Below are 20,452 nucleotides of genomic sequence, written 5' to 3'. Positions count from 1 at the left end.
CAAGCTCATTCTAATACCTTGGGGTGTGAACCAAGCTATAAATTGATCCATGCCAAGTGCTTGTTAAACTTTCGAGAATTTTGTCTTTGGAATTTAATGTTAGGAGCCTGTATGCCTCATCCTTCATATCCACAGCACTGCTATCCTTAACTTTATTTCTATAGTGTGTATCTATGTTTTATTTCTCCTTTCCCCATCACCTCACCAAAAACTCATTCTCATGTGTCTTCACATCTAATCCTTTTAAAGTCATTTTTGCTCACAAGGACATGTATCTCCCCCATTTTTCTGTCTTAGCAGTATTTGTTCTGGGTTTTCAGGCTTTTGTGGCTGACCCCTAGGGGACCGCCACCACCATAACTGCTCTGAATGGGAAGGCTCCTCTGTTTCCCTATTCTCCTGAGCACCTCTGCCATAAATCCTGGGGACTTCATTTGCCTTTTATTCTCCCTGATGTGCTGCTTGGTTTTCAGAGCAACAGGCTGAATGCTTTTCCATTTCACTGCCTTCATCTGTTCTGCTCAAACAGGGACATGCACTTTTATCAACATGAATCATGGTTTGTACCCACCCCATCATTTCATCCATGGGCATGGACTTTAACTCAGGAGATCCGACTCATGAGAGAACAAGGAAATCAGAGCTGCCGGGCCAAGGAAAATAAGGGCTCTTGAGGTGACTGCAAGGATCTTCTAGGAATAATGAGGGAAGATTGGATGGTGCACAGGCGACTGTACTCTTTGGCATTCAAGGAACATCTTAGTCAGGGCACCTGCACCAGCCCAGACTAATAAACACTTCAGCCACAATTTCGAGAAGAGGCAATAATTCAGGCTCTTGAACCCAAGAGCAAAATCATACCGATGATCACTAGGTTTGGAATCTCTTCTAACCTTTCAAATTCATTTTTGAACAAGAGAACACTTTTATTTCTCTGTCTCTCCTAGCTCTCTTAGGACTCATGAATGTTTAATAAACAGAAAGAAAGTTGAGGATCACAGATGATGGCAGGACATGGCCACAGATGCCTCAAAATACAGTTTTTGCATAAGCCAGGATGTTCCATGGAAAAAAAAGTGAGTTACTTTTCATATATAGTAGTAATTCAATTCAGTCTGCACGTGACTTTTCTCCCCCAAAGGATCGTTCATTCTTTTTGGCAAGAATAGTGTTACAATTATATATTTTGTAAAACCATCCTGCTATCTCCTTTTGCAAAAGGGAAGCTTAAATAGATGTTGTTGTTAGCCTGGAAAATGGATACACTTTAGGGTCTCCCAGGCTAACCCTGGAAAAGTCCATTGAGGGACATTTTGCTTGTTTCTCAATGGCACCCCACTTCTTTCGTGTCTGATAGGTGGAATGTTCCTGAGAAAAGCAGGGAAATGGGACCCTTCAGGGTTTGCACACAGCAGCCACGCAGGTCTCCTGCAACTGCAGACTCTCCTGTTGCACCGAGACCCTCTGAGATTCTCACTAGGTCTCAAATGCATCAGCTGCCCTTAACTCCCGGGTAGCTGACAATGCTCCATAGGACCACAATTTCAAGAGTACGTCTTTTTTGCTTTCAGTCATGACATTGTCCCATCTCTCAATATGTGCACTGATGCTTACCTAGGAGGTCCAGGCTTTTCCTTCCCTCCTCATGCCTGCTGCTCTCCAAGAAGGGTGGGAGGGTGGATTAGACTTTTGAGGGATGTAGTTGTAAAAGTTCTCACTATCCCTCTTCCTCCCCTCCACCATACACACACACACACACACACACACACACACAGAGCTATTGAATTCCAGGCATTTCTGAGGATGAAGCTGAGGTTATTCAGGACCCTTGTGCATAGATTGGGCTTGTGATTTATGGCTTCTCTCCCTCATACCTCCTGGTTAAAACCTCCTATGCATGATTTTATAGAATCATCTGTTTGGAAAGAAATACAAACAGTTATGATTGAACTTTTTCTTCTCCTTTCAGATGAGGAATAGTTTAAGCTATGTCTCCTGTGATTTAAGGGAACACCATGTCATCTCTAGAAGTCCCCTGAAAGAGACTGGCTTATGTTAGAGTTATCTGCTTTATTAGAACACTTGAGCTAGAGTACTCGCATGTCCAAAACAACGTGGGAGAAATGTGCAATCTCCAAGAAATTGAATCCCTAAGGCAGAGCCTGCCATTTCATCCGTACAATCCCATGGTGATATGCCCAAGGCACCCAGAAAAGAGGGACAGTATCAGACTTTGTAATGAAGAAATCCTCCTTTAGCTTAACCCAATCTCTTCTGTAGTGACCTAAGCCCGTTTTTTTTTTTTTTTTTTTCTCCTGTTCTACACCTACTGGCTTGCCTTTTCCTCTTAGAAGTCACTGAGCTCGTGAAGTGAAACGTTTTCCCTCTGTGCAATTCCAATTCTTCTTTTTCCCAGCTTGGGTGAGCTCCACACCTGGTATTCAGCATCTGGGTACAAACACCAGTGACTGAAAACACTTCTGGTGTCAGGGAGGGGAATTCACCACTAAACAAGGCTCTCTGCTGGGGTCTTTGGATTTGATGCAGAGTCAAGGGACATAGGACTTCAACAGAAGTCCCTGAGCAGTTCCAGAAAAAGCCCCCTCTTGTAGTTGATTCACACAATTAGTCCTCTACAGCAGTGGTCCCCAACCTTTTTGGCACCATGGACCGCGTTTTGTGGAAGACAATTTTTCCACGGATGGGGTGGGGATGGTTCAGGCGGTAATGCGAGCAATGGGGAGAGACTGGAAGCGGCAGAGGAAGCTTCGCTCGCCCGCTGGCCACCGCTCACCTCTTGCTGTGCAGCCCCACTCCAACCAGGCTGGCCTGGTACCGGTCCATGGCCCAGGGGTTGGGGACCTCTGCTCTACAGTTTACACAAAAAGCATCCCAGAAACTGCTCTCCCTCTGTGCCTGTTCCCCCTGCATGTATGCCTGCTAACAGAAATCAATAATGCAATTAAGCTGAGGAAAGGCACCTCCACTAGAACACTGTCTGCAGCACTTTTTTGATTAGCTACTTTTTCTTCTTGATTCTTCCTTTCTCAAAACCTGTCCATGTATAATGATGATTAAGGATCTCTAACAAAGCTGATCATTTGCCAAGCAGAGCCCCACCCCAATTCCTAGGTCATGTGTTATATGGAATTACTTCTCTTACTACAGTTTACCTTTTAAGATCTAGTTCAATTATTACCACTTGCATTACGCTATGTCTCCCAGATCACAATATTTTGTCAAACGTCTCTAGTGTGGAGGATTCTCAAGCTCCTTAATATGTCTTTTCACTACAATCGTAGGAATACTCTCTTATGTTGAGTCACACTGAGGCCTCCCTATATCTTTTACATATTGCTTCTAATCTTGTCCTGTTTGCTTTGTAGGTTATTGGAATTTTTTTGGAGCCAATTGCACAACTTTGTGTTTAATATGGTTAAATTTCATCCATTAGATTCAGCAATTCTTGTGTCTAATAGGAGTACAATCCACTCTCAAATTAATTAGCTTTTTCATTTCTCCCAACTCCATGTCATTGACAAGTTTGCTCAACATGAAGTCAGCGTCTTTATTTTGTAGTGGATAAAAATGCTGATCCGAACAAGTCTGAGGATGAGTTTGGGGTAGATTTGGAGTTATTCAGCATTGTGGGGACCAGGTGGGAATGAATGTTAATTCCATACAGATGCCTACAATGAGAGTTAAAGAAATATGCTAATCATGGTGGTATGGAAGCATCCAGAAGGTTGGGACTTCTGAACTCTGACTATGGGAGGAAAAGACTCCCTTTCTATTATTTCATAAGAGGTTGAAGTGGGAAATTTTCCAAGGTTAACAGCACAACAGTTAGACTCCAGGGAGGCATCCGTTTGAAGGTTCTCAGAGTCACATAAACATAACCCAAACCTAGCACTTCCAGAGCATGTTTACAGAATGTCAACACAAATTCCTTGCAGAAAAAGGTCAGCAAAATAGTTTGGAAAATGCTGGATTAGGCAAAGTGAGGCAGATTTCTTTCACTGCTAGGCTTAAAGTTTTTAATATGCTCGTGTGCCAAGTAAGTTTCTTAACAATGTATTAATTATGCAAGATTTTTAAATTTATTGGCTGAGAGGACCCATTTTTTCTTAGGAGCACCTTGAAGGGTTCTTGTTCCCCTGGACAGTGCTAAGCGACCAGGGCAGGACTAGGATGTGGCAAGGGAGCCATCAGCCTTTGAACACCTGAGACTGAGTACCTCCTGAAATTGTGCACCTATAGGAGCCTCACAGCCTCATGCTGGTCCTCACCCTGGCTCTGAACTGTGGGCCGTGGTGCAGGTGGCCAGGGAGAAGATGCTGGGTTTATGCACAGAGCCATACCACAGTGTGCCTGCTGCAACTGGTTGGATACTCAAGAATTTTCCAAATGAATGAATTGAAAATAAAGGGAAGAAGTGTTGGGGTTCCCTGGTGGCGCAGTGGTTGAGAGTCTGCCTGCCGATGCAGGGGACATGGGTTCGTGCCCCGGTCCGGGAGGATCCCACATGCCGTGGAGCGGCTGGGCCCATGAACCATGGCCCCTGAGCCTGCGCGTCTGGAGACTGTGCTCCGCAACAGGAGAGGCCACAACAGTAAGAGGCCTGCGTGCCGCAAAAAAAAAAAAAAAAAAAGGGAAGAAGTGTTATCCTTGAACACCAGCATCAGGGAGCAAGTTGGCAATCTGATATCAACAGTTATTTTGTGACAGCCCTTTCCATTCACACTCCGTATGGTGTGTATATGCATGTGTGCTCACACACACACACACACACGCACGCAAACACATACACACACACAGCATACGAAATATCAAATTACAGTCTTGCCCTGGTCCAGCATGGAACCATACCTAACACAACCATACCTAACAGAGTGTCTTAGCCCCTACAGGGCTCATGAAGCGTAGAAGGACTTGAGGAACTATTAGAATTCTGGGTTCAAGTTGGGAGGCAGTTGCCTCCATCCACAGCACATGCCCTTGGAATCTACTTCTCCATCAGCAGAAGGTGAATCCTCCACAGGGTGCTGCTTTAATACCGGCAGCCTCTGTATTGGGGAGAAGCCCCTTCCTCCACAGTTCTCTATCCCTCTTAACCTTTATGACCTATCCACTCTTTTTTTCCTCCACCTCTGGTGGAAGTACCTCCTAGTGACTTAAACTTCACAGCCTAATCCAAGGTGTAAAAATGACACTCCAGGACTTCCCTGGTGGCACGGTGGTTAAGAATCTGCCTGCTGATGGGGACATGGGTTCAAGCCCTGGTCCGGGAAGATCCCACATGCCGTGGGGCAACTAAGCCTATGTGTCACAACTACTGAGCCTGTGCTCTAGAGCCCCAAGCCACAACTACTGAGCCTGAATGCCACAGCTACTGCAGCCGCATGCCTAGAGCCTGTGCTCCACAACAAAGAGAAGCCACCACAATGAGAAGCCCTCGCACTGCAACGAAGAGTAGCCCCTGCTCGCCGCAACTGGAGAAAGCCCGTGCACAGCTACGAAGACTCAAAGCAGCCAAAAAGTCAATTAATTAATTAATTTTAAAAAATGACACTCCATGTTTACTCTGCCAAGGTTGCAAGTTCCCTCTGTTCCCCAGTATTTCATCCCTCCACTCCCTTTGACTTTCCCTCTCCCCTCAAAACTCATTAGCTGAATTGACTTGTCTTACCATTCCTGAGGACCCTATCACACGTTTCCAAGTTGATGTTGTAAGTAGCAGAAGAGTTGAATATGTGTGTATACACAATATATACTTTTCCTATTTGAAATACATATGTGGTCAGTGTGTAGATGTGCATTCTTGGAAAGTTGTAATTGACTCTTTCTGTCCTGGTCAGAGTGTTATATTGTCAGGGCACCATAAAAGATCACCTGATTCTCTATTCTAAGTACCATATTGGGAATGGGACTCTTTAAGGTGTCATGGGTAGTTGAGACAAAAAATCTTGTCTCCTTTCTGGAGATGGTTATTGGAGTATTTATGGCCATTCGTAATCCTATGACACCAGCTGTTACAAACCAAATGGGGAGTGTGCTCTCTGTACAGTGAGTGGCAGCAATCAGGCGGAGAGCCCTCAAATTCCATGCAACTAGATTAAATAAAACCCTTGCATATAGTGAAACACACTCAATGAGATGCTATCATGAAGCCCAAAAGACTCAGCAGAAACAAACTCAAAAGATTCAGCAGCAACAAATTCAAGGAAGAAATCCTGGCTAGTCAAAAGGACCCTAGATGTGTTCCCAGGATAAAAATAATGGGAAAAAAGAATTTTATTCAATTAATTCAGTGGTAACAGCACTGGGATGGAAATTTTCAGTCTTTCTTTTTGCTATTTAAGGGTATCAGAAGTAAGCAATACCCAAGATGTTGGAGGGAAAGGAGACCCGTGATCAAGACTAGGAGCTTCTAAATTGGCCTCATTAAACTGAATTGAAAATGTCTCCCACAGATTCCTAAGGGAGGAGTCTCGGTTTAGGTGCAGTCCTCACTGGATACAGCCCAAAGAACTTAGCTGTACTTCTGAGAAATGAATAGATTTGACATTTGATGCTATATACTAGTATTGGTTCTGGTTCCTTCTGGCCAATGTCTTTATTGCATGCTTAATAGAAATGGCTAAAATATAAATATTACTCAGTTGACTCTTCAAGCATGCAAATTTAACTCATAAAAGGAGTTACACTGTAGGAACAGAAGATTACTTAGCTGGGAATCTAAATATTAGGATCATTTATACAGAGAAAGCATGATGGTGGTGGAATCCAACCTCCTAGTCTGTGATGTCCAAATCTCTTAACTATAATATGAACTGGGAAATTTAGGGCTACTTTATGTTGTGAACATTTCATAAATTTTGTGTTTCAAAACAAAGATATAGCAAAAGAAAACAGATGTTGCTGAGAAAACTTTTCAAAAGCGATCATTTACTCCTTCAGCTTCTGTAGATGAAACCGCCACATCAGTTGTACATGAACAAAGTTTTTTTTTAAATTGCAGAGTGATCCATTTGTCATATTTAAGACAATGTATTCACTTTATAAATTCTGATTGAAAATTGCTAGTTTTATATTAGTTTATGTAGCTAAATATTTAACTTTATGCAATATGTTATCTTTCAATTTTCAGAACTATCAATTAATGACAATGATAACAGGTCTCTAATATATCCTTTGGTTAACTTAAATAATGTATTTATGTTCAACAAACATATTAAAGGTACAAATACTTTAAATCTCATAAAGCTTTTACTGTATTTTATACAACATATTCTAGACTATTCTTTGCATGACAAAAATCATCCCCATTTTTTTCACCCTGTTCTTTTGTGGCGCTTGTATATCTAAACTCTATAAATATCATTAATTTGGCAAAGGTTAGGGTCTGTGACTTTTTCAGAGTTTCCCTCAGGCCCCACAGAAAACAGATTGCACATTCAAACTGAGTGATTTTCAGAGAGCTTAATAAAGAGATGCCTTGTGAAGATACAGGCAGGATGTAGGAAAACATCAAAAGATAGGACAGCATCCTAGGGCAGGTCCACCTCTACACCTGAAGTGGCAAGTGGGGCATACAGTCATGGGATGTGGGGAGAGACAAAGTGGGCTCAAGGGATGAGCTGTACAGTCTAAAGTTGCAGCAAGCCCATGAAAGGCAGAGAGCCAAGTGACTAAATGCCTAGTCTTCATTCTCCTTGGCCCCTCGAGTGACCAGCTAACGTTCCGCACTGGCAAATTCAATGGTAAGCCAACGTTGATCCAGACCATAGAGGCCAGCCTCCCATCTCTTATCACAGGTTAGGGTTATCCAGGATAAAAACAAAGTCATCTTGAACATCACAAAAATATTCTTCTGTATCTGATCTTGAACTTTTTGTTGCTACATACTTAATCTAAACATTGTTTGAGGTTGCTTGAAGGGTAGACATTTCATCCATGTTCCCCAATCACTAGCCTTTATCCGTGTATGTGACTTGAAATCTCATGGTGAGCTTTACCAAACCTCCACTCTGGACCTGTTAAATCAGAGTCTCTGGTTTGGGTCCTAGGTGTTTGGCTCTCTTGGGGAGTTCTGATATACATTTCAGTCAAGAATCATTGAATTCGACCTTCTATATATACTTGGATTAATTTTGTCCATAACAGAGATCCATTTATGGATACAGTATTTTTGATATCTCCCCTTCCCCTTCATTTCTTGCCCATCACTCCTCTCCTTCTTCTTCTTCAAAAATAAAAAAATAAAAATAAAAAAGAATTGCTTTTACTGTATTGTGTTTTGGTACTCGATGGACATGATAAGAAATAGTCTTATGAAAAACTTTTGTTTGGATATGCTATAAAGATATTGAAGACATTGCTCATAGTATCTTCTTTAAATAACCCATGAAAGAAATGCCTCTTTATCTCATTTCTAAGAATAACTAGATTTTTCTTGAGCTTCTATTTTATTTTTGTCATATAATGACAAAGTAATGAGATAGTAATGATTCTCTGAGACATAGTAATGATTACACACAATTTTTTGTTATTTTTATTGTAGTGAAAATTCATAGAACTAAGTTTTGGCCCACCTTAGTTGAACCTATCTGCAATTTTCTAAACATTTTTATTACATTAATTCCATTGAAATATAACCAATGTTATCTTTAGCTGGTATATTGCATGTATGTCTCAAGTACACCTTAAGTTCTATTCAATTTAATTAATTTAATGCAATCAATTGAAATATTGAAAAATAGCAACTTTGAATGAAGAGAGGGCAGAAATCCTATGTTTTCCATTCTTTTTAAGGTTGGTTTGCATACACCAACCTTGAATTTTCAAGAATGATTTAAGTTTCTCTCTTTGTGTTTCTCTATTTATATTCTATGATGCTCTAATAATATTCCTGATGTATACAGTTAGAATTTACAAAGTACCTTTCTATCTGTTATTGCATTTGACCTCCACAAAATTCTGAAATAAGTTGGGTAGCTCATTATTTTGATGATACAGAAAAAATATGTTAAAATGTCTACCTAGAGTATTAGGGAATGTTAATTTTCTTATTTTACTGTTACAGATATGAAATTTCAATTCTTTCCATTCTACTACTATCAACCAGATTTAATGACAAGGGGCAGAAATCACCCTCAATTTTCATGCTGTTCTATTTTCCTTTTGGTCCTACACAGTGTTGGTTGCAAATATTTTAACATAATGAATTATTAAATCAGGAAAGGCCAAGGCCCTTCTGGGTTGTGCACAGATTCATCATCAAAGCTTTTTCAGGGTAGGTAGAAAACCATGTTAATATATTTCTTACAATCTCCTACTGCTCAAAGGAAGCCATTTGAATAGATGCTTGATATGTCAAATCTTAAGTACAACAAATGTTTCTGATTTAAAGGCCAAGTCTCTTCTAAGGCGAAGTCACTCTAACTTCAATCTTACAAATAAAATGTCAACTAGCAAAAGAGTACACAAAATATTTTATAATCTATATAACTGAACTACTGACCCAAGAGTCTTGGGGCTAATGCACTGTGCATTAGTAGAAGAATAGGTAATAATTCAAAGAAAGGGAGCTAGTTAATTTTCAGTGAGTTTATTTCTTGGCAGGAAAACTGCTGATAGTAATTTTTGCAGGTGACCTCCTTCATGCTTGCCTTCTGCCTCTCCATTAGACAAGTCCAAGACAGCACATGGCATTGGTCAAAGTGACTAAATGAGCTCTTGTTTACGGGTAATGATCCATTATATTTATGACTTCCTCTGGCTGGTGCTACATGCTCCTTTGCAGGTATCATTGAATTTTGATCACTGTTATCTCAGTGGGACTGATTAATTCAGCTTACGAGAGGAAGATGCTAAGATGAATCAAATTAGAAGCACGATAAGATATCAGGTGTTCAGATTAAGATGAGAAAGTCAGGCAGAGTTAGTCAATATGTCAATTATAAATGTATTGAAAGAGGAATTTATTGTTATGGAAGAATGGAATCTATTTGTCCCTTTAATCAAAAAGAGATTCCACTAAATATGTTTTAATAAACTATTTTAAAAATTAGAGTCAACATTGTTGTTAGAAAAGACATAGATGCTCTTAAAATACTTGAAAATGTTTAAACTCCTAAAGAATTAGATATCATATATTTATTTATTTACTTACTTTTAAAAAGTCCAGAAGTACACTGAATTTAGAGCCTGACTACTCAGAGTGGTCCACAGACCAATGGCATCAATCTCACCTGAGAGTTCGTCAGAAATGTTGACTTGAGTCTCACACTAGATTATGGAATTATTCTTTCTTCTTCCTCTTCTTTTTACTTTCTGTTTTTCAGGTTGGTAATCTCTATTGCTCTATCTTCAATTTTGATGATTATTTCTTCTATCATCTCAAGACTGCTATTGAGATCCTATAGTGAATTTTTATTTCAGTTATTTTACTTTACAACTCCAGAATTTTTATTTGGTTGTTTTGTTTTTTAAAAAATAATTTCTATCTCTTTATAGATATTCTCTATTTGATGAGTAATTTTCATTTCAATTTCCTTTAATTCTTTAAAAGTGATTTCCTTTTAGTTCTTTAAACACATTTATAATAGCTGCCTTGAAATATTTGTCTGATAAGTCTAACATTTGGGTACTCTCAGATGAGCCACAGTTGTTGCCTGTTTCTTTGCCTATCATGTAATTTTCTTTTGTTGGAAACTGGGCATTTTATATAATTAATTGTAGCAACTCTGGATTTTTATCCCTCTCCCCACCCCCCCTTGCAACTTGCTGGGAATGGTTGCTGTTTGTTTATTTCTTTTAGGACTTGCCTGGACTAAGATGTGTAGTCTGTTCATCTTCAGTGTGTGGCCTTTGACGTCTCTGATAAACATTTCTTTTATTCTACTTTTTATTTTCAATACTGGCTTTTTTAGGAGTTGTGCCTGTGTCAGCATATTTTAGTGGTCATCAGTGATTGGACAGAGACAGATTGGACAGTGCTCTAATACCTGGAGCCAGTAAGTCTTCCACCCTTTTCTGTTAGATTTGATTGTAGCTTGGTGTATTAGTCATCTATTGCTGTGTAACAATTTAAACATAAAGTTAAGCAGCTTAAAACAACACACATTTATTATCTCAGATTCTGTGGGTCAAGAGTTTGGACATTTCTGCTTCAGGGGCTCACAAGAATGTAATCAAAGTGTTGGCTAGGGCTGTGGCCTCATCTCAAGACTAAACTGGGAAAAAACACACTTTGAATTTGATGTGCTTATTGGCAGAATTCACTGATTTGTGGGTTATTGCACTGAGGGCCTCAGTTTCTTGCTGACTGTGAGCTGGAGGCTGCCCTCTGTTCCTTGTCACACTGGGCAGTGCACATCATAGCAGCTTGCTTCATCAAAGCCATCAAGGGAAAGAGTTTACTAGCAAAATAGACATCACAATGTGATGTAACATAACAAGGAAGTGACATTCTGTCGCCTTTTTCATATTCTATTTCTTAGAAGCAATACACACATCCTGCCCACACTCAAAGGAAGAGATTACACAAGGGTGTGAGTACCAGGAGGTGGGGATAATTGAGGTCATCTTGGGGAATGTTTTCAAAGTTCAGGAAGTTTACAAGTGTGCTTTGGTTTATACTTTCTGAATTTGTAAGACCTTATGTTCAGCCAGGGATGAGTAGCTCACTAGGGCCTCTCTGGCTCCTCTTAAGCAGGCACAGCCTTGCACGTGTGCAAAGATCTCCAGATGATCAGGTGTAAGTAGAACCTTAGCAAGGCTCTTTTTGGCTATCCCATTTCCCTGAATCTCCCTGTTGCATTTCTGGCTGGTGTGCTGTTTTGTTGATTGTTCTAAACAGTATAGACCTCAGGCTCATGTTATCCTCCCCCTGATTGTTTAGTACTGATATCTTTATTGTTTTGGACTATAGGGTTGTCTTTTTTTTTTAGTGTATTAGTTATCTATTGCTGTGTAACAATTTTTCTTAACCCCTGCCATGTGGCATGTGGGATCTTAGTTCCCTGACCAGGGATTGAACCTGTGTCCCCTGCAGTGGAAGCACAGTCTTAACCACTGGACCACGAGGGAAGTCCCAACTATAGGGTTTTCTACTCTCTGATCCAAATACTTCCAGTCCCCCTCTGATGGGAGGAGAGATTCTAGTCTACTGTTATCTACTATGATCTGTCCCACCTGCCTGGTTAGAACTTCTGCTCCATAGTGTTGGTGGCTGAGAGTGCAGAAATGGGACTTGACTAAAATGCCACAAATTTCCACTGTTCTTACCATTACACAGTAGACATTCTTAAATAAATGTTTCTCAAATTTGTGTATGTCCATTGGTCAATATCTGGAGTCTTTAATAATTTTTAACAACTTTGTCCTTTTTTTAAATATTTAATTAATTAATTTAAAAATTTTTGGGCTGTGTCAGGTCTTAGTTGCCTCATGCGGGCTTCTCTCTAATGGTGGTGTGCGGGTTTTCTCTTCTCTAGTTGTGGCGCTCAGGCTCCAGGGCATGTGGGCTCAGTAGTTGTGGCGTGCAGGCTTAGCTGTCCTGTAGCATATGGGAACCTAGTTCCCCCACCAAGGATTGAACCCCGTCCCCTGCATTGGAAGGCAGATTCTTTACCACTGGACCACCAGGGAAGTCCCCAACTTTGTCCTGTTTTATCATCACTTTTTGGAAGAGAAAATTTGTTGAGCCCCTCACTCTGCCATTCTGGAAGTCCTGTCTTCCAAACCTACAGAATCAGAAACTACATTTTAACAGAGTTCCATGTGATTTGCATGTACAATAAAGTTTGAGAGAAGTGGTCTAGGTCATTTCCAGAATGCTAAATCAGAAGGATTCAAATATGTGCTGATACTTGAGATTATCAATTTGAGTGTTTTAGTACTACCTACTGTGGGGTTAAGAAAAATTGAAAACACAGCTACTTGTTTCTAGAATATGAGATAGAAAAGAGTAACTACTTTGTTCATATATTAGGAAAAATGTACTATGAATACAACTATCCCAAATATATTTAGTTTTGAAATTGGCCAGGGTGGGAGAATTTACACCATGGAAATTGGTAAATTCTACAAATGCTTCAATTTCCTTTTCCTTGAAAGTCAGTTTTAAACACTTCCCAACATACCACTGCATGTTTGATTCCCTGCAAAGCTTCCCATGATACTTTAAAAATCCACAGTACTTCATTAAAATGTTTAGATAAAGTTTCTTTTTTCGGTTCTCTTAGCATCTTTGGTTTTCAGTTAGAGTTCCAGCAGTCTATATAAAAGAGTCTCTGAGATAGTAATCTGATGGGGTTATGGTAGGGGAATAGTCTCAGACTTGTACTGAAGCACTGTTTGCATAGCATTTTATCTGATTTTGAGGAAACATTCATTGTTCGTATCAAACATTAATATTCTAGAAATGTACATGAAGCAGATTTGCACGTGCTCACAGTTTCCTTTCAAGGACATGGCCACTCCTATAACTTGTAAGAGGATCTGGAAAGGAATACAATCCTGGCTCCTTACACCATTAGACGAAAGGAGAAAGATGTTTCAAAGTGAGTGAATCACGCGATGCCTGCCATTGTTTTTACCCTCACAGTCTACACTAGGTACCATAAATCTTGCTTCCACTTAGGGATAAATTGTGCCATATACAAATTCCTGAATAAAGACATGCATGTCTGATGAGTACAGATTTGTTCTTTGTTCTGTTGAACCTTTAAAAAGGCCCTTTTTTTTCAGAAAACATGTAGAGCGCCTGAAAGACCCCTTTCAACTCCTATTTATGTGCAAATAAATACAATTATTTCTAAAAGATGAAAGTGAAGAGTGTTAATCATGAGGTGGTGGTGGGAGCATAAAATTCAGACTTTAACCTGAAGGGAGTTAGGATAATTTGATCCTGGGAAGTCTGGTGCGAAAAAGACTGAATAATGCTATTAACTATATGTAATGAAAGTATAAACTAAATTTTAGTGAGTGATGCAATTTGGTCAGGATATCTTAACTCTCCATAGCATTTGGTGATGGTTATTTCTTCTAACACCAGTACCACCTCTTACCATGGTGATTTTCATGGATACCATGATGAGTAAAATAAACAAAATCATTTTTTGTTGGTGGCTTCAGGTTCTATTACGTGCATGACCTTTCTACTAACTACCTAAAAGTAATAGCTTCAGAGGTTTTGCTTATCTACCTTATACTATTAAATGAATTCAATCAATGATGATTAAAAATAACAATAATACCTATAAGGGTAGTTATCTCAGCTTTATTTATAATAATTGAGAATTTCAAATGACCTACAACAGTGTCGCCAAACAAGAGGTTAGTTAGCTAAATTATATCACAACACTGTAATGCAATGCATCCTTAAAAAATAGTGATATAGAAGATCATGAAATAATGTGAAAAGATGTTCACAATATATATTGCTGCGTAAAAATGAGCTAGGATATGGCATATCCCTGTTAGGATGATTATAAAAAGATAAGAGACAGCCAGAGAATAAGACACTAGAAGGATAAATACCAAAATGCTAAATTACCTCTGTGGGTTGGGATTATGAGTAAGTTATGGTTTATTTGTCAGCTTATATTTACCTGTTTTATTAATTTCTAGATGGACACATTTCATTTTAAAGAAGAGAAACAAGTTACGGAAAAAAGGAGAGCCCGCCATTTACATGTGCATCATAAAATGAACTGGTTGTTTTATTCATGGGGTTTCTTTCTTTTTTAAAAAAAAAATTAAATTTTTGGCTGCGTTAGGCCTTCGTTGCTGCGCATGGGCTTTCTCTAGTTGTGGTGAGTGGGGGCTTTTCCTGTTGCAAAACATGGGTGCTGGGCGTGTGGACTTCAGTAGTTGTGGCTCGTGGGCTCTAGAGCACAGTCTCAGTAGTTGTAGTGTAAGGGCTTAGTTGCTCCACAACATGTGGGATTTTCCTGGACCAGGGATCGAACCTGTATCCCCTGCATTGGCAGGCGGATTCTTAACCACTCCACTGCGTCATCAGGGAAGTCTTTCTTTTTAAAAAAAATTTTATTGTGGTTGATTTACAACATTGTTAATGTGTTAATTTCTGCTGTACAGCAATGTGACCCAGTTTTATATTGATATATATAGATATATATTCTTTTCCATTATGGTTTATCATAAGATATTGAATATAGTTCTCTGTGCTATACAGTAGGACCTTGTTGTTTATCCATCCCGTATATAATGGTTTGCATCTGTTAATCCCAAACTCCCAATCCTTCCCTCCCATTCATGGGATTTCTAATCTTACAAGAACCCAGCAAGGTAGACACTCTCATCCTAACGTTATAGGTGAGAAAAAGAGCCCCAGGAAAGCTTTGTGACTTGTCTCAAGGTATGTGGATGGTGGGTGCTGGAGCTGCCAACCCCAGGCTCTCTCCCTTATGCCCCTTTGGAGTTTCCGTGTGTGCTTTTAATGGCTTTCCTCTTTCATCCCTTTTCATCACATAGATGGCATCATCTTCTCCTTCCCTCAGTCTTTTGTAGCCCCTTCCTATTGACTCTCTCACCACTCAGCAAATATTCACTGAACACTAGCTAACCTGTATATGCAAGAGATGGAGTTATGTGCCGGTGATATGGAGATAAATTACACATAAACCCAAGCCTCAGTGGGGTCACAGCATAAACTGATAGGTAAACACAGCTTGCTTTGCCAAGTGCTCAGGGGTGGACCGAAGGCTTTGGTACAGGGGAAGGGGCTGGGTGTGTGCCATGAAGTAGGAATCAGATGACTTTATTAGAATTTTGCCTAAAATAAAAGGGAACACATGCTGGGGTCCTCCTAGACCAGAGTAGGGATAACGGAGTATCTAGGTATCCATCTGAGAGACAACGTTTTAGTAACTTTGGCATCTTGAAATTACTGGGCACTACTGTAGTTTTGTTGTGTGGTCTTCCTGTTGAATTTTGCCTTCTTTTGGGCAAATATGGGTTTTTATCATAGCCTAACCCCACCAAATTAAAGGGAATTAAATATGTGGATAAAAATGATCCCTGAAGGGAATTTGTGAATTCTTACATTTAGAAATAAGTACTTTTTATTATAAAGTTAGTAAAAGAAAATAAGAGAACTTAAAAATTTTTAAACAGTCAGAATTATTTCTTGTACCCCAAAACACAAACTTAATCCTTTATAAGTCTTATGAAATATAATACTGTCTGTGTTTCAGACTTTATTTTAAAAATAACAGTGATTTCCTTTTTGATAATTTAATTTGCATTTCCTCACAATAGTTACTTCTTTCCAGTCTTTAATTTTCTGATCGGGCTAACATAATGAATCCCTGATATGTTCACTCTGTTTTCCACAGTTTGAGTTGACTGCTTGGAATGCCTGGGAAATGCTCCTTTTTTTTGTTGTTTGTTTTTCTGTGAAACTCACATTGAAGAAAATGCAAATCTCGCTATGAAAGGGAAGATAAGGGCTCCATACCTCCCCCATTTAATCCTCTCATCTTAATGACCTATGTAGATTATTATTCAAAGATATTAATAGATTTGATGATTGTTGAATCATCTGGTTGGCATTTAAAATAACACTGTTGAGGAATTGTTAGTGTTCAATCAATACGTATTGATTAAGGTCTCAGAAATGCCAAGCTCTCAGCTTAAGAAGTCAATCTTTGTTGCAAAAGTTGAGGAAAGTCCAATTTATTTAGAATAACAATTAAAAAAATTTTTTTCAGTATAACATATTTTAGGAAACTGGTATAACTACGTAACAAGCAGTGTTCTGTTCTTTAAAAATCTCTAACTTATATTCTTCTTATTTTCATCATTTTCCTTTGGTTTCTTAAAATAAATGTGAAAGTGTTCCTTCACAGGAATCTTGAGATACGTTTAACTTGAGCTATTTCTCTTACAACGGAAAATGGCCATTTTCCTTCATTTAGTGTTCATAGTGTATAAACAGTTTCCTGAATTGATGTCCCTCAAAACATTACATATGAGAGAAGCTGAAAGAACACTCTTTGCAATAATGTCAGAGGAACTGGGTGCTTACATTTGAAATGCATGATTCTAGTGCTACTATGGCCATGGTGAGGAGGGACAGCATGACAGTAGAGAGTGCAAGGTACTGAAGTCCCACTTGGGTTCAAATCCTACTTCTGCCACTACTGGCTCTGTGCTTTGGGACAAATCTCTTAACTTCCCTAACACTCAAGTATCTCATCTGTAAAATGGAGAATACAACATTATCTGGCTGTGATTGTGAGGACTGAATGACAGGCTGTAGATAGTGCTAGTAGTAGCCTGGAGCCAAGTACATTGTCAACAGCCTTAATCAAAGTCAGCAAATACCTTCTTCTTAAAGGAAAGTGGGTAGTCATTCTGCTGCTTTGTCTATTTTATCCTGCCTCTGTCCCTTACTAGTTACAGGGTTTGAGGCCATGTCACTTCACTTTGTTGATCTTTAATTTTTTTTATTGGAAAGATGCAATTACCTAAATCCTGACTGCCTACCTCAGTATTCCTGTTTATCTGCAAGATTCTGTCAAATCCGGATGGAAAGTGACACTCCAGAAAGAAGAGCCCGTATCAAGAACCTGGGAGCTGAAGCAGACAGGCAGATGTGCTCTCCAGATCTTGATCAAGATGTCCAGTTGCGAGGAGAATGGTTATCTGACAGCTGACATCTTGCTATTCTCAAGGGGGGTCCCCTACCAGTGACCTGGCCAGTAACCCAGCAAGGCAGAGGTGTAGCCAAGGGCAGACCCTTCTTGGGTGGCCCTCAGCCAATGAGTGAGCAAGAGGTAGTGTGAGGGACTGGCCACTTTTGTCCCATGGTGGACCCTCTCGTAGGCATTCTTTGTTTGGAGATGCCCCGAGGGGAGCTGGCAGAGAGAGCAGATCTTCAACATACTAAGACAGCTCCCACTGCCCAACTGGAGAGCCACACTTGAGGAAGGAGCGAAGGGTAAAAACTCAAGATATTCCAAAAAAATCATCATGTTTGGGCAGGATGCTGAGTTGGACACTGAGAATCAGATCAGGGAAGAGGGTCAAGCTAAACTGAAGTGGAGTGGCTCAGCGCCGAGGATCAGCTAAGGCTAAGGTCCGAAGGGTGGGGAGCAGGGGCGGGAAGTAGCACCTCAGAGGGATTCCCCAGTGTGGGTCCTCATAGGGAGCATCAAACCATCCCACTAATTTTAAAAAGCTCTGCACACTCCAAAGTGCTATCCAAATGTAAGCAATTTGGCAATGCCTTGTTCTGCACTCTGGAGCATCAGGGAACATTTCTAACAAGGTTTTGAGGGTATTTGGCAATGTTTGCAGTCTTCCCTCTATTGGCAAAGTTGGTATAATTTTAAAAAGCAGGTTTTGGAGTGTTTGTTCTACATTTCCTCAAATCTCACGGGCAAAAGTTGCCAGAGGTGCTCAAGGTTGGGCTCGCTTCCAACCTCCAAGCTTTTAGGGGGTGCTCCAACATCTGGTAAGATTGCTCACCGCCTTGTAATCAGCATCTTGCGCCAGAACTGGGATGTCAGGTGGGGCACAACCCAACTATTATCCCCTAATGTGGACACAGACCTATTGTCCGTGTAAGCTGAATGATTCATGCCTAGCCTCTGTTACAAACTTTACACCTAAGAGTTAATGCGACAGCAATAAAATTCAGAATATATGGAAGGAACACAGCATCTTTGAGGCACATGGAGTTCAGGTGTTTTCTCTGGGTTGCAAGCTCCAGATTCTTACCTTAAGGAAAAACACACTTACTTCATTGTTTCAAAGACCTGTGTTAATGCAACAGAAGATAAGAATGTAGAATTGTTGGAATTTGCCCTCAAGGTAATTCCATCTCTCTGTATTAGACTTTTATGAGGAAGCTTGTTGAAAATAAACAGATACATTATTAATTGTAGAGCAAGAACAGAACAGATTTATGGCCATCTCATTCAGCCTTAAACTTCAATGAACATTTGGTAAAAGGCACAGGAGAGAAAAATGCCCTGTTATATTTATTACTTTTGAGCTCATGGGATGGAGACATTCTCTTTTAGCTACATAACTACCTTGGCTTCCCTATATATATATACATATATATATATATATATATATGAATTGTCTTTTTTACCCAGGAGCCCCTTTTGTGTCCATTTTTATAGAACCTCTCACTTTAAATTTGTAGCAGGACAAATTAGCTATAGAGGTGTGCACCACCCATGCTGCTCTGTTTTCCACTATAAAGACACTCCTCAACACTTTCCACTAAGGACATGAAACATACAGAAATGTTCAAGTCACCGGGACAAAGAAAATCTGTATTATCAGTCTTGGGAAGTATGAAAACAGGATGAAAGTGTTCAAGAATATTATGTTTGCGAGTTAGGACATAAAAGTTGTGAAATTTGCTTCAATTATCATACTTGGTATACTAAATTTAGAAGTACAATAACTTTGAAAGATGTTTAATATAGTATAGATTTTCCAGTTGAATTTACTTTTTATTAGATTTCATGTTTGTTACAACTGGACTTTTAGTCATATTCTGAGAATCAAAACTGAATTGTAGAATATACCCTTAGGTGTCATAGCTTAAATATCAGTAAATTGCCCTGAATTTTAACCTCTTTCTCTTAATTGTTAATGGGCAAAACACATCCTATGGGTAATGGGAGAAAGTTTAAAAAGAAGAAAAAAATTGGGACTTCCCTGGTGGCGCAGTGGTTAAGAATCCGCCTGCCAATGCAGGGGACACGGGTTCCAGCCCTGGTCCAGGAAGATCTCATACGCCACGGAGCAACTAAGCCCGTGCGCCACAACTACTGAGCCTGCACTCTAGAGCCCGCGAGCCACACTACTGAGCCCACATGCCACTACTGAAGCCCACGTGCCTAGAGCCCATACTCCACAAGAAAAGCCACTGCAGTGAGAAGCCTGTGCACCACAACAAAGAGTAGCCCTTGCTCACCGCAACTAGAGAAAGCCCTCGCACAGCAAAGAAGACCCAACCCATCCAAAAATAAATAAATTTATAAAAAAAAAAAAGAAAAATAAATCCTCAACTTTGCCAACTTTGCTTAATCAGCTGGATTCTGTAGTTAACACTATCAAAAGTTCTTTTTTGACACACTTTTATAATTGTTGCCAGTTTCTGATACACAGGGTTTGATTTGTTAGAGACAAGGCACAGGGGCTGATTTCTATGGGGGCTACACCTAGAATCTAGTTATTACTACCAGTGAGTTCTGTGACCTGGGACCATCTTTGGAGCTTACTGTCAATCTCCTTAGGTTTGGATGGAGGAGCTAACACCAGACTGGCTGATAAAGTCACTTGCTTTAACGTGTTATATGTTTCTACTCTTCCCCATGCTTGTAATTTCTGAAATCTGTACATTTACAAACACAGATAAAATTTTTCCATGAAACGAAAGTCTGAGGTGTCTGAA

The sequence above is a fragment of the Delphinapterus leucas genome, chromosome 2 (assembly GCF_059928025.1).
Source record: "Delphinapterus leucas isolate spDelLeu-1000000601 "Yukka" chromosome 2, BTC_Dleu_Yukka2, whole genome shotgun sequence".
In the NCBI taxonomy this organism is placed as follows: Eukaryota; Metazoa; Chordata; class Mammalia; order Artiodactyla; family Monodontidae; genus Delphinapterus; species Delphinapterus leucas.
The sequence above is the reverse complement of the archived record's forward strand: the minus strand, read 5'-3'. Positions refer to the sequence as shown.